This window comes from Protopterus annectens, chromosome 3.part0 (assembly GCF_019279795.1).
Source record: "Protopterus annectens isolate FY-2018-M chromosome 3.part0, PAN1.0, whole genome shotgun sequence".
Taxonomy (NCBI): domain Eukaryota; kingdom Metazoa; phylum Chordata; order Ceratodontiformes; family Protopteridae; genus Protopterus; species Protopterus annectens.
Window position 1 is genome coordinate 1,904,266,794 of NC_056731.1, and position 15,828 is coordinate 1,904,282,621.

Here is a 15,828-nt window from a genome sequence, read left to right on the forward strand (position 1 = left end):
AAAATCTCCATGCAGGAACAGTGTAACTGTTCTTGCATGAGTATGGCCGCAGAGCAATCCAGGAAACAGCTGATATGATATTCACGAGCATGTCTAAACTGTTCTTGCATGGCTACAGCTGCAGAATGCTAATTACTTCATTTGCTGGAGAAAACCATGCAAATGAGGTAAATTAGTGAGTCAACAAGCAGCCAGGTATTTGTGCAGGAACAGTGTTATTTCTGCAAATAACAAAACAGAGGCATGACAGCTCTCAAACAAGCATGTATTACAGTGTTTAGGCATGCCGATGGCCAAATATATGGCCATTGGCATGGAAAACCATTTCTTTTTTATAAAAATAAAACTTTCTTTTTGGCTGATTTCGGCCGTTTTAGCATAGGGCAGTGGTGTGCAAACAGGATCATGCTGAAAATAAAAATAAAAATGTAAAAACACAATTTTAAGGGAAATCTGCATTCTGCCATTATAGTCTATGGCATGCAGAATGAAAACAATACCAGGGAACACTGGTTGTCAAGGGGAAATGCTCTGTGTAAGTGCAGTAACGATGGACTAAGGCAGTGGGGTATGCAAATGAGGGGAAATTTACTGAATCACAAAAATATTCTAAGTCCAAAACTGCACCTAATAGTGCAGCACAGTGGAGCCCTAAGGCACAGAGATAAGCTTAGCTAAGCACACCTAAGCAAGGGGGTGTGTCTGAAGCTGTATTGACTTATTTCACTAACTGAGGAGCATGTTCCCGCCCAGGGGAGGGCCATTTCTTACTGTTTACATAAGCTAAATGGGTTTTTGTGCTGTGCACTCAGTCTAAAAAAAAAAAAATACAACTGGAAATAGCAGGACTGTTTACATTTGAGCACAGGGTTTGCGCGGCATGCCTCGGGGCTTAAAAGGGGAGGAAATGGGAGGGGGAAAAATAAAAAAAAAATAAAAAAAAAGGAAACTAGGAGAATTAAAGCAATCAAGTGCAAATAACATAGCTGGCAGGTGGACTGCATCCTAGATAGCCAATCATGCAGGCAGCATCTGCAGCACAAGAGTATAAAGTATGGAAACACCTTACAGTCTGTTTTTTCCCACAAACTGTGCAACATTGGTGTACACATGCAGGGGAATTTTAATTGGAAAAATGTTAGAGGCTGCCATTGCTTTGATCCATCAGTATGTGCTAGAGGCTGAGGACAGAGAAGAGGATAATGTTGACAACCACCACAGACCAAGGAGGAGAAGAAGAGTGTTCAGACCCAGGGTAACTTACCAGGGGCTACATGATCTGGAGATAGTAGAGCGCTACAGGTTGGACAGAAACATACTTCAGCAAATCACTGAGCTGTGCTGGCCTCAACTCAGACCTAGAACCAACAGAGGGGAACCCATCACAGTGGATACCAAGGTATGTGTAACCTTAAGAATTCTAGCTACAGGTACTTTCCATAGACCTACTGGGACCATCATGGGTTCTCACAGGCATCTGCATCAGGGTACTCCACCATTTCCTGGATGCCATGCTATCACATGCCAGTGAGCACATTTACTTCCCCAATACCCATGAGGAGAGGACCAGCAATATGCGTCTCTTCAACCGTGTAGCAGAATACCCGAAGGTACTGGGTGCCATAGACTGCACGCACATCCTCGTCAAAGCAGCACCTGTTGAACAGGGTAGGGTCTACATAAACTGCAAGAGCTTCCCCTCCATCAACTGCCAGGTCATGTGCAATGCTCAGGGCATTATCATGAATGTGTGTGCTGGCAGCGCTGAACGCTATCACGATTCCCACATCTGGCATTCATCACAGCTGTACCAGGCATTTGCCAGTGGAGGCATCCCATATGGCCATCTGGTGGGGGATGCTGGCTATGCACTGGAGCCATGGATGGTGACACCCATCAGAAATGCACACACACCCATACAAGAATGCCATAATGAGGCACACTCACAAACCAGGATCATTATAGAACATGTGTTTGGGATGCTCAAGTCACTGTTCCATTCCCTTGACATATCTGGTGGAGCCTTGCAGTGCTCTCCAGCCACATGTGCACACATGTTCATAGTATGTGCCATGCTACACAATATGATCCTATGGAAACAGTTGCAGCAGAAACAGCACAGGGAAGGGCCACACAGCCCACCACCATTGCCAAGGTGTCCACAGGCACAGAGGGCCTCACAGGAGGAGGCCCCTGAGCCTGCTCCCATAGGCAGATGGAGGCGTGCCCAATATGCTCAGGCCTTGGCAAAGATGCAACACATAGCACACACGCTGACACTGTAGGGACATCAGGGACTGACACCTCTCTCTGACTCTCACACACACACAGTATAATGAATGACACATACATCACATTACCTGTAACGTAACATGTATAGGGAGTGTACTATGTGCATCCAACATAGGCGGCCCTCAAGCACTGTCCTCAAAACGGCTACAAGCACAAGGTAAATCAGTCTTCTTAACAATAAATGAATGGAATAGTATGTTCTGCTAGCATATCTATGGTAATGCTGCATGCATGCAAGGGAATGGGGTGGTCTACTGGGATAGCAGCACACAACTGACAGTTATGTTGGCCACCAGGACATGTCTGGCCAAAACTGGCCTCTACACACTATGCAGTAGTACCCAAGGTGGCAAATCCCACTGCAGTATAGGTGTGGGGACAACTAAGTGGGGGGTCATAGGTCATAGGCATGGATGTCAGGGTTTGGGTCCCATAACCATGCCTCACATCCACACAGCAAGTCAGCTGTATAAAACCACAAATAAGTGTCTGGTAAAGGCACACAAATGGCAGAAATGTTGAATTAAGCCCCTACAGACTCACGCAGTGATAGCACAGCAGGACCCGCAGTTGTAGTAAGACTATGAAGGGTAAGAAGTCTGAAACTCAAATGTATGCCAGTACAATCTGACCTGGGCTCTTTACTGATATGCCTCCAGTCCCCAAGACAGGGCGCAATAGTATGGTAAATAGAATCAAAATGTAAAGCAAATACCAACACAATCTGTGCAAATGTGTACAGTGGACAGGTGCCCCCCCCCATATACCCACACAAATGCAGTAACATATATGTTTGCATGGAAATAGCAGCATAGCACACATTGGCAGGACTGTAGCAATACACATGAAAACATGATGCCTGTCCACAATATGCAGGGGTCAATAAGCTATGTGTATGTGTGGTTAATACTGTCTGGATCTGGCCAGCATATTCTCCTGGCAGTCATCTTGTACTGCTCTAGGTACATTGCTGCCTTTGATAGGGCCATGTGCAGATAACTGCAGTGCTAACTATTTTGCATGTCAGTGACACCCACTGCTCTCTCACTGACATACCTGGAAGTCACAGTGCTATGTGGAATATACTACACATATTAGTGACATCTTGAAGGATGTGCAGCAGAGGTGCCAAGGCTTTTGTGAATATAAGTGCTGTGTGGTACTGTTGCCAGTAGTCATTCTCAATAATCCTTTTTCTTATGTTTGCTTTTACAAATAATGGACATGTCTGCACAGTTGAATGCACTCTGTACCCACACCCATAACTCCCAACCTCTGACAGCAAGATGCCTGGACAAGGGCAGAAAGAAAAGTGGAACAAAGGCACAATGATAGGCATGTGTTGTAAATATCACTCTTACATACCGAGAAAGTTGGTGGGGTGAGGGGTTTGCAGTAGTGGGAATTGTCTGAAGCTTATGTATTCGGAAACAGTAATGTCTGTATTATCTTGTAACATCACACTTCAATTATATGTATCTAACTTGCCATAAAACACAAGTTTACATAGAAAGGATAAAACCTCTAGCCAAATATCTGGATAACCCACCAAAAATATACAGGTCAAAGGTATGCACACACAAGGATATGACAACTCAGGTTAGAAAGATACCGGATAAGCAGGAGATCTCCAGACACTATATCAACAGGTTGCTGGACTGTTTACACAGCTGTGTGTCATTACTGCACTGGCTGTAGTTGCACCTCACAAATGGCCTTCTTGGGCAAGAATTTACATAGCTGCCCTCATAATATTGGTCTATGCATCATAGAGCTACTATTTCTCTGGTAAAGGACTGTGATGATCTGAAGATGTCTAGCACTAGGTAATGACATAATACATTGCAGTTTCAGACTACAGATATGTCAGAAAATGTCTGCTAAACAAAACAAGTACCCTGAGGAAAGTACTGTGTACACCTGAGAGGTATGGCTGTAGCACACAAAACCCTTGACTGGAGTACACCAATCTCTGGAATGGAGTCCCACCCTAACTATAGAAAGTTACACTGGGCATGCTCCTACACTTAGAGAATCACAGGACATGTTGGAACCCACATCGGAATATATGACTATATTGTGTATATATGCCCATATATACAGACAGCTATGTACACCTCGGGTCTATATTAAAAGACTGAAGAGGTGTTTCAGCGAATATCTCTTGGTTGACACATAATGAGTGAATGCACTAAATCGTGAATGCTCAAAACAGCGGTTTCTTTCCCCTGGAAAGAAACCACTAGCACAAACACACACACACACTTTAAAACATAACAACATGGGGGGCTTCACCTCCACACCCTCCACACCCCCAACTAAATATACCAACTCCAAGATTGCACTACAGTGAGGAAAGGGTGAACATATGGGGATGGCCAAGTAATTTATTTCCCAGGAAAAGAAATCTGTTTTGAGCATTCGTGCTTCATTACGTTCGCTCATTAGGTCGACCAAGAGGTGTTCGCTGAAACACCTCTTCAGTCTTTTAATATATACCTGTATACCTCAACTGTCCACACACATGCACACACACACACACACACACACACACACACACACACACACACACACACACACACACACACACACACACACACACACACACACACACATACACACACACACACACACACACACACACACACACACACACACACACACACACACACACACACACACACACACACACACACACATACACACATCAGACAGGATTACCCTCTGTAGGTGTCCCATATGTGATATATATGCATCTGCTGCATGAAATACACACACACATATATGGGCAACAAGCAACAACATATGTCAAGCATGCACACACATAGATGTGGGGAACTGACAGACAGTGATACAGAGAGAGACACAGGGGGACCCAGACAGAGCGAGTCATACACACGGATACCTTGAATGGCATACAGTGATATCCTGCTGTGGACAATGCTATACCAGTTGTAAACAGCCACATGTGCCAGCATAAAAGGTGAGCCCCATTGTGTAATAGTACTGAGGGTGAGTTTATAATATCACATCACCTTCCTTTGTGTGTGTGTGTGTGTGTGTGTGTGTGTGTGTGTGTGTGTGTGTGTGTGTGTGTGTGTGCCCCCGTAGGCCTAATTATTAGGAAACTCTTCCCACTCAGTACACTTCACATTGTCCTACTTCACAAGATCTGCTGCTTTCATTCACCTTAGAAGTACCATTGGACATTGACCACTACTATAAGCTCTGTAGCATGTGCGATAACTGCATAACACTATAGTAGAAATAACTAGATAGGGAGGGGTTCTAAACTTAATACTGGCAAATGCATGTGTGTGACAGTTGTGTATGTGAGAGTGAGGGTGTGTGTGTTTGTTTGTAGGTAAAACAATTTTAGGCCATTCCCACCCACAACACTACCCAGTGCCCCACTTTATCACACCTGCTGTTGTCATTCCACTTATCAGCACGTTTGGCCAGCTGTCAATCCAGTAAGCTCTGTAGCATGTGTGATAACTATGTAACACAATAGTACAAATCACTAGCTAGACAGGAGTTCTAATCTCAGATCTGGCAAATGAGTGTATGTTTGTAAGAAGAAGTATTTTGATAAGTCTCCCACCCACTGCCCGACTTTATCACATCTGCTGATGTCATTCCCCTTATCCGTACATTTGGCCAGTTGTCAGCCCAGTAAGCTCTGTGGCATATGTGATAACTGTGTAACACAATAGTACAAATTACTAGCTAGACAGGGATTCTAATATCTGATCTAGCAAATGAGTGTGTGTGTGTGTGTGTGTGTGTGTGTGTGTGTGTGTGTGTGTGTGTGTGTGTATGTTTGTAGGAAGAACTATTTTGATAAGTTTCCCACCCAGTGGCATACTTTATCAGTCCTGTTAATGTCATTCCCCTTATCAGCACCTTTGGCCAGGTGTCAGCCCAGTAAGCTCTGTAGTGCATGCAATAGCTGCATAACCCTATAGTGCAAATAACTAGATAGGCAGGGGTTCAAACTTCAGATCTGGCAGATGTGTGTGGGTGTATAAGTGTGTGTGTGTAACTGTGTATGTTTGTAGGAAGAAGTATTTTGATAAGTTATCCACCCACTGGCCTACTGTATCAGTCATGCTGATGTCACTCCCCTTATAGGTTCATAGGTATGGTCCTGGAGCCATTACAAGCCTATCCCATAGAAGTGCCCTGCCATTGTACCACCCAACGTTAGTTCCCAGTGATCCCATCAAGTAGAGCCACTGGAGTGATCCCTGGGGTGAACTTTCTATTACCCATCTACTCATCAAGATCTCTCTGGAACAGGGTCATCTAGGTGCTTTGCTTGACATGTATGGGAAGTCTATTCCAGGACATGTGCAGTCTCTGGGTGAGGAACCTGTCCTTCCAGCATGTTGTGTTGATTGTGGTAATGAGGTCGCAGTCCCTGCAGTGTGTAGTGCAGAGAGATTGGGATGTCTTTAGAGGTAGCATTTGTAAATGTGCTGGGTCAGACATGGCTTTGCAAGTTAAGCAGAAATAACCTCTAAGTAGGTGATATGAGACAGAGAATAGCTGGAGTCTTTTGAGTTTGTCTGTGTAGGACATGTGTTTAATGCCTAGGATCCTCATTGTGAGGTACTTCTGTGGCCTCTTCGGCTGTTGCAGGTGTCTAGTAAGGTACGTGCCAAATGGGACATTATACTTGATGATTGGACTAATGAGGGAAGAGTACACAGAGATGATGACCTCCTTCTTCATGGATGCAAAACCCTTGATAATGAGATGTGCCACATAGAAGGATTTCCTGACCACAGTGACAATGTGGTGGTTAAAGGAGAGGTTGCTGTCAACTTGTGTCCACAGATCCCTTATAATGCCTACAGTGTTCAGTAGGCTTCCATTGATGTGGTGCTTAGTGAGAACTGAGATTTTACCAAAGGGGCTGATGATGCATTTTGTGGTGTTAGCTTCAGGCCATGGTTTCCACATCTGTCAGTGGTCTCAGTCAGGCCTTTCTGTAGGATGTCTGCATCACTTGTGGAGTTAATGATGGTTCCCAGCTTGCAGTTGTCTGTCAACTTGGTCAGCCAGTGTTCCTTTGTTTTGGCCTGGACTCCTGAGAAGTATATGCTGAACAGGAGAGTACCCAGGACTGATCCCTGTGGACTCCACTCATGACTGGCTGGCAGTCTGAATTGGAGCTCACTACTTTCACACTGTGTGTTCTATCTGTGAGCCAGTTTGCAAACCCCCAGTGATATAGGGGTTGATGAATAGTTTGGTGTGTTCATCCATAATTCCTGACTGAGGAATGGTATCAAGATATCAAGAGCCTTGGCCAGATTGATTAGGCTGTATGCAGGCTTTCAGTCAAACGCAGCCCTGGTGACTGACTCAAAGACATCAACCAGGCTGAGCAGGCATGATCTCCCTTTCACAAAGCCAAACTGTGTGGGGTCCAGAGTTAGAAGATTACCTATATGTTTGTCAATCAGGTCGGTGATGATGCACTCCATAGCTGTACACATCAGACTAGTCAGGCTACTGGACTGATAATTCCCAGGGTCTGTAGTTTCTACACCTTTATAGAGAGGGATGATTGTAGCAGTGAGCCATTTGGGAGGGACAACGTCTGAGGTGAGGCTGTGACTGTACAGGGCACACAGATGTGGTGCCAGGTATCTTTGTAGTTCATGTGGAACACACCCAGGGATAATTTGGGGTTTCATGTGGTATGTTGTAGGTGTTGACCCTTCTCCTCTTGACAAGCTAGTCTAGTCTTCGCTAGAGAGTGCATATCTTCCAATTTGGTGATATAGGGGTATCTCTCACAAGTCTGAGTGTTGGGAGTTTAGAGCAGAGGGTTGTCTCTGTACATGAGGCAGTTGCAACAGTGCTTCATAATGCCCATGTGCACCAGGTTAATGTGGAAAAGCACAGAGAACTGCACTTTAATCATGCCAGGAGGGGTGATCATAACTACTAAGTACTGCAGCTACTACTGTTGAAGGCTCTCAGGTATGCTAGAATAATTGATAAAAAATCCTGCTGAAGTGCAAAGCTATTAGGCTATTTGAAGTGCAGGAAAGAAAAGAAAGAAAGAACTATCAAGATCTAAGGAAAAACTGAAGGCAGACTGTCTGGCACATGTAACATTTTACCTCAGCTGTGCAGTTATCAGCACCTTTGGCCAATTGTCAGCCCAGTAAGCTCTGTAGCACATGCAATAACTGTATAACACTATAGTAACAATAACTAGATAGGCAGGGGTTCTAATCTCAATACTGACGTGTGTGTGTGTGTGTGCGTGTGTGTGTGTGTGTGTGTGTGTGTGTGTGTGTGTGTGTGTGTGTGTGTGTGTGTGTGTGTTTGTGTGAGAATCATATACTGTGTGTGCTATACAATTTTGAGTTGTGTACCACCCTGTAAACTTTCCATCACCCTACATTACTAGGCCTGCTGATGCTATTCATCTTAGAAGTACCTAGGAACTATGTAGAGTTATGTAAGCTCTGTGGCACATCTTATAACTGCATAACACTATAATATAAATAACTAGATCGATAGGAGCCCTAATCTCACTACTGGCAACTGTTTGTGTGAGTCATATAATGTGTGTGTGGGTGTGTGTTATACCATTTTGACTGTGTAACAATGTGGCAGAAACAACTAGATAGGTAGAGGTTCTAATCTCAATACTGGCAACTGTGTGTATGTGTGTGTATGTGTGTGTGTGTGTTTTTGGGTGAAGATCATATCCTGTTTGGCTGATACCATTTTGACTTGTGTGCCATCCATGCCTGTTTACCACCTCCCAATGGTGTTACTTTATACAGTGTGGCAACAACATCTCCCTCACATGCAGCATGTTAAACCATTGTGCACACCATACCATTCCTCTGTACAGATGTCTATGGAATATCCAGATGTTTGCAAACTATATGTGAGCTGTGTCCCTTACCAATGCCCATGTATGTGATATTGTTGCCAAATCAGCCACAGTGAGTGTAGTGACACACATGCCAGCATCAGGCATCATACCTGACTGAAACATCATGCTGATATGACATCTGCTACACTATCACTTGTCCAGGCTTGTAGGAGCAATACATTAATCCATATCCTATTTCTGGTGGGTTATCTCACTATCCATGAAGGCATTCAGAACATTATGTGTTGTAAAAGGTGGTGTGTTATGTCCCATGCATATAACTTATGTGGGGCATGTCATTTGTATGTAGTAGCACAGTACATTTTATTTTTTATTTTATTTTATTTGCTTTTGTTTAACCAGGATGGTCCATTGGGCCAAGTGAACCCATTTTCAATGGAGTTCTGGGGAGAAAATCTCCGACAAAAAATACATGTTACAGAGATAAACATTACATAGCATACAAGGCATAACAAGTTATAGTTTACAATCTGTAAAATTATAAACAAAAATAGAATAAAAATTAACAAATTCTTTTTTTTTTTGTTATTGAAGGAAGTCAGGATGATAGATGATATTAAGAATTTGATTATGAGTAAAATAGATGAGGTGAGGGTGATAAGAATACAGGAAGTGGAGAATGCTTATGTGGGGTGGGAGCAGGAGCATTCCCATGTGGATGTAAGGTAGGAGTGAAGTGATTTTCTAAAGGTTGGAAGGCTAGTGATGGTGTGAATGGAGGGAGGGAGAGAGTTCCATAGTCGAGCTAGGGAAGAAAAGAGGAGGTTATGTCCTGGGGGGCGAAGGGGCCTGTAGACTTCTATTAGGTTTTGATTAGTAGATCTTAGAAGTCTTTGAGTCTGGTGAATTTTAAAGGTAGTAGATAGGGAGGGACAGAGGGATGGTTAGAAAATGAGTTTGTGTGCATATGTGAGTTGGGTGTAGGAGAGGTAGTTGGGAAGTTCAAGCCAATTTAGTTTATGGAGTGGTGCGCAGTGATGCGTTGAAGCTTTGTTACTAGTGGCGAATTTGGCTATTTTGTTGTAACAGGTAGATAGTTTAGTTGTGATAGATGATTGTAGATTAGTTAAAAGGGGGGCACCATATAGGAGAGAGGGTAAGAGAAATGCGGTAGAGAGAGTGAGTTTGGTTGCTGATGAGAGGAATCATTTGTGTCGATAGAGAAGGCCGAGTTTTTGGTGAGTTTTTTTTAATGTTTATGAGTAGATGGGACTCAAATTTAAGTTTATCATCGATTTGAACTCCTTGTAGTTTGGTTTCAGATACCAGTTCAAGTGGAGTATTATTTTGACTGGTGATGGAGAATAGTTGTCTATCAAATGTGTTGGTTTTAGAGAGGGTAAATATCATTAGTTTTGATTTAGCTGCATTAAGTGCAAGATGATTATCTTTCATCCACTGTTCTGTGGTGGAGAATGCTTCTTGAGTGAGCTTTAGGAGGGTTGGAATGGAAGAGGCTGCACAGATGATTGTAGAATCATCTGCATATTGGATGATTTTAGTATGGGGGATAGAGTGATAGTAATCATTTACGAAGATGTTAAAGAGGAGGGAGCCTAATATGGTGCCTTGTGGGACACCTGTGGGGGTGTTAAGGAAATAGGAGATGGCTTTTTTCCATTTGACAGCTTGTTGCCTGTTTGAGAGATAGCTGGTGAACCAATTAAGAGTTGAAGGTGATAAGTTTAGCTTTGACAATTTAGTAAGTAGTAGGTTATGGGAGATGGTGTAGAATGCCTTGGAGTGATCAAGTAGGATGGTAGACACAGTAAGACCAGAGTCTCTAGCTTTATTTACAGTTTCAAGAAATGAACGAAGGGCTGTCATAGTACTATGATTAGGGTGGAAGCTGTGTTGAGTAGAAGTTAGTAGGTTGTTGTCTAATAAATGGGGAAGGAGTTGCAAATGGATACATTTTTCTAGAATTTTTGAGATAGGAGAGAGGATGGCGATGGGCCTGAAGTTGGTAATGCTAGTATTATTTCCTCCTTTATGAAGGGGAATGATGAAAGCCTTTTTCCATATTTGTGGAACAAGACCTTCTTGGATGGAATGGTTTATTAGGATGCTAATTGGGAGGGCGATGGCATCTGCAGATGTGCTGAGGAAGTGTGAGGGGATGTTATCGGGGCACTGGTGCATGGTTTTAACTTCTGTAGTAGTTTTTTATAGTGGAAGTAGGGATGGGTTTCATTGAGAATGTAGGGGGTTGGAGGTAGTAGGGTGATAGAGTGGAGAAGAGGGGGGTGTAGGAGGAGAACAGGTGGTTGTAGGGGTGGGTGGTTGCACGAGAAGGAAGAGGTAAGTTTGGAAATACAGTCAATGAAAAATGAGTTAAATTCGGTGGCAAGTTCATTGTCTTGTATATTAGGGTTGGGGTTTGGGTTTTCAGTAGTACCAGGTTTTTGGAGTGAGGTTATACCTTTCCAGAATTTTTGTGGGTCAGAATTTGTATTTACCTTGGAGAGAAGAGTAGTAGTTTTGACGGTCTGCCGAAATAAGCTTTTTTACTGTGTTGCAAAGAGTTTTGAATTCATTAAGGTTAGTGGGAGATTTGTGCTTCTGATAGCGTGACCAGGCTTTATCTCTTAACTGCATGGTTGTAAGTGTGCTTTTTGTTAGCCGAGGGGTAGTTTTGTTTTTTATTCTTTTGGTCTTTAACGGAGCATAAATATCTAATAGTTTTAAGAAAGTAGTATTAAAGTGAGTGATTGCACTTTCAAGGGGAAGAGTTTTTAGGGGATTCCAGTTAATTGATTTTAAGGAGTAGGAGAAGCCTTTTGGGTTATATATATTTTTTTTGGTATCTGAAAGTTATGTAATTATGGGAAGCTTGTAAGGGAGAAGGAAAGCATGTAGCAAAGATGGGAAGGTGGTTGCTTAATGAGTCAGGGAGAGTTCTGCTGACAGGGTAGTAGTGGGGGTGGGAGACTAAGATCCAGTCTATAATGCTGCCAGTAGTGAAGTCTTTAGAGAGTCTAGTAGTGGAGTTGATGAGTTGGGAGAAGTTATAAAGGTTGATGTTAATGGAGGAGGTAAGGGATTGAGTGGCGGACCAACTGATGTTGGTATCTCCCATAATGATGGTTTCATTAGATATATTGGTTGAGAACCAGGAGAGGATATCTTCAAGAGTAGAGATGTTGTCTCCTGGGGGGAATGTAGAGTGAGGCTATACATATATTTTTGTACTTATTTAATTGAAATTGGGCTAGTATTAATTCTGCATTGTAAAATTTAGGAATAGTTTTATTGTAGAGAGTAACGCATAGAGAGGATGAGTAGAGTAGGGCTACTCCACCACCTTTTTTTTTGGTTCTGTGTGCCCTAATAATGGAGTAGTTAGGTGGTACAATCTCAACATTCTTTTTATGAGGTTTTAGCCAGGTTTCGGATATGGCTAGGACGTCTGGTTTGTTGTGATGTAGCCAGGCTTGAAGGTTAGGAACTTTGTTAGCTAAACTTTGTGCATTAAGGGATGCTAATTGAATGGATTTAGTGGTAGAGGAGGAGGTGTTTGGGCCTGGGTTGGGGTGAACATCTCCAGATAATAGAAGAGATATTAGAATTTGCTTTAAGTAGTAGGGACTTTTGTTTTTTTTGCATAAGTAATATTAGTTGTTGGAGAAGTTTCTGGGAGGGTCTGGTTTGAAGTTTTGTAAGGTGAGATGAGTTTGTAGAGGAAGCATAGACTGTTTTTGATGGGATAAAGTATAAACAATATAGGAATGGTTGACTAGGAGTGAGGTATGTTGAGAGTGCAGGTTGTGTGGAAGAGTGGGGTGTGAGATAGGGTGTTAGGCTGGGTGAGGAAGTAGATGAAGGTTAGGTTCATGGAGAGAATTAGTTGAGTGGAGATGAGTATATATTTTGGAGACATGTTTTTTTTTTTTTTTTCTAGATGAGGGATGTGTGGTGTGTAGAATGAGGATGATGTATGAATTGTATTGGAGGGAAGTAATGATGGGGAGGGAAAAAGGAAGAGGAAGGGGTGATTAGTAGGAGAGGAAGTGAGTGTGGCTATGAGGGTATAAGTGTAGATGTAGTGGGGGTGGGTGGGAATTGGGGGTAGGATAGGGGAGCAGAGTGAGCCCAGAGGGCGAACGGAGCGGGGAAGAACAGAAAGAAGAACCAGCAGCATAAAAAAGTATCAGCCACTGCAGCAAAGATAGCAAGGTAAGAAGGTATAGTAGATGTGTATATGGGTAAGGATAAATGGATAACAGGAGAGCAAATGAAGGATTTCAAGGTTTAGAAATGGGGTTCTTTTCGGGGATAGAATTACCAGGGTATAGGCAGTGATAATACTGGCTCTAAGAGCTACTTAGACAGTGTCAAAGGAGGGGGCCAGGTAAAATAAAATAAATGCTGCCTTTTGGTTGGCAGGTGCTGCCACCTGGAGGTGAGATAGAAGAAAGCAGGCTGGAAGGGTGAGGAGGACACCTAACCTTTACTGAGGGAGATATCAAGGACGTAGTTAATCTGAATGGGGATTATTTTAAAATGTTCTGCGGTAGGCTGCTGAATCTCTTGCAAGGGAAGTTAATAAGAATACAAGAGTTATTAAGCAGGTATTTACAAGGACAGTAGTTGGTGTAAGGCTACCTACATTCACAGTATTAACTTAGGACAGTCTTCACAGTAAGTCCTTAGTCCAAGATTGACCGTCCGCTCCAGGGAAATGTTAGAGGTAATAGCAGGAGGTAGTCTTTAGGCTTTTGATGTGGGAAGGGCCTTCTGGAGGGAGCTTTCTGGTGGGGAATATTCACAGTATTAACTTAGGACAGTCTTCACAGTAAGTCCTTAGTCCAAGATTGACTGCCTGCTCCAGGGAAATGTTAGAGGTAATAGCAGGAGGTAGTCTTTAGGCTTTTGATGTGGGAAGGGACTTCTGGAGGGAGCTTTCTGGTGAGGAATATTCACAGTATTAACTTAGGACAGTCTTCACAGTAAGTCCTTAGTCCAAGATTGACTGTCCGCTCCAGGGAAATGTTAGAGGTAATAGTAGGAGGTAGTCTTTAGGTTTTGATGTGGGAAGGGACTTCTGGAGGGAGCTTTCTGGTGGGGAATATTCACAGTATTAACTTAGGACAGTATTCACAGTAAATCCTTAGTCCAAGATTCACCTGCCCGCTCCAGGGAAATGTTAGAGGTAATAGCAGGAGGTAGTCTTTAGGCTTTTGATGTGAGAAGGGACTTCTGGAGAGAGCTTTCTGATGGGGAATATTCACAGTATTAACTTAGGACAGTCTTCACAGTAAGTCCTTAGTCCAAGATTGACTGCCCACTCCAGGGAAATGTTAGAGGTAATAGCAGGAGGTAGTCTTTAGGCTTTTGATGTGGGAAGGGACTCCTGGAGGGAGTTTTCTGGTGGGGAATATTCACAGTATTAACTTAGGACAGTCTTCACAGTAAGTCCTTAGTCCAAGATTGACCGTCCGCTCCAGGGAAATGTTAGAGGTAATAGCAGGAGGTAGTCTTCAGGCTTTTGATGTAGGAAGGGACTTCTGGAGGGAGCTTTCTGGTGGGGAATATTCACAGTATTAACTTAGGACAGTCTTCACAGTAAGTCCTTAGTCCAAGATTGACCGTCCGCTCCAGGGAAATGTTAGAGGTAATAGCAGGAGGTAGTCTTTAGGCTTTTGATGTGAGAAGGGACTTCTGGAGGGAGCTTTCTGGTGGGGAATATTCACAGTATTAACTTAGGACAGTCTTCACAGTAAGTCCTTAGTCCAAGATTGACCGTCCGCTCCAGGGAAATGTTAGAGGTAATAGCAGGAGGTAGTCTTCAGGCTTTTGATGTGGGAAGGGACTTCTGGAGGGAGCTTTCTGGTGGGGAATATTCACAGTATTAACTTAGGACAGTCTTCACAGTAAGTCCTTAGTCCAAGATTGACCGTCCGCTCCAGGGAAATGTTAGAGGTAATAGCAGGAGGTAGTCTTTAGGCTTTTGATGTGGGAAGGGACTTCTGGAGGGAGCTTTCTGGTGGGGAATAGTCACAGTATTAACTTAGGACAGTCTTCACAGTAAGTCCTTAGTCCAAGATTGACCGTCCGCTCCAGGGAAATGTTACAGGTAATAGCAGGAGGTAGTCTTTAGGCTTTTGATGTGGGAAGGGACTTCTGGAGGGAGCTTTCTGGTGGGGAATAGTCACAGTATTAACTTAGGACAGTCTTCACAGTAAGTCCTTAGTCCAAGATTGACCGTCCGCTCCAGGGAAATGTTACAGGTAATAGCAGGAGGTAGTCTTTAGGCTTTTGATGTGGGAAGGGACTTCTGGAGGGATCTTTCTGGTGGGGAATCAGGAGGCGATAAATGAGCAGCGCTACCACAGGGACCAGCACAGGGGGTTCCTATCGCTATTTAAATTTACATCAAGGTGGAAATGCAGGTTTACTAATCTGTCTATTGCCAACTGTGTTTGTGTTACTGTGTGCACATCCCCTGTGTCAGTCCTTACTGTGTGTATGCAAAGGATATACCATTTTGTCTCCCTGTTCCACCCAATGAACTCAGGAATACATACCACAAACCTGTCATACACAGTATCATGCATACCCTTATCAAGTGCATCAGGGTTGAGTGCATGGGAAAGAAATAGCAG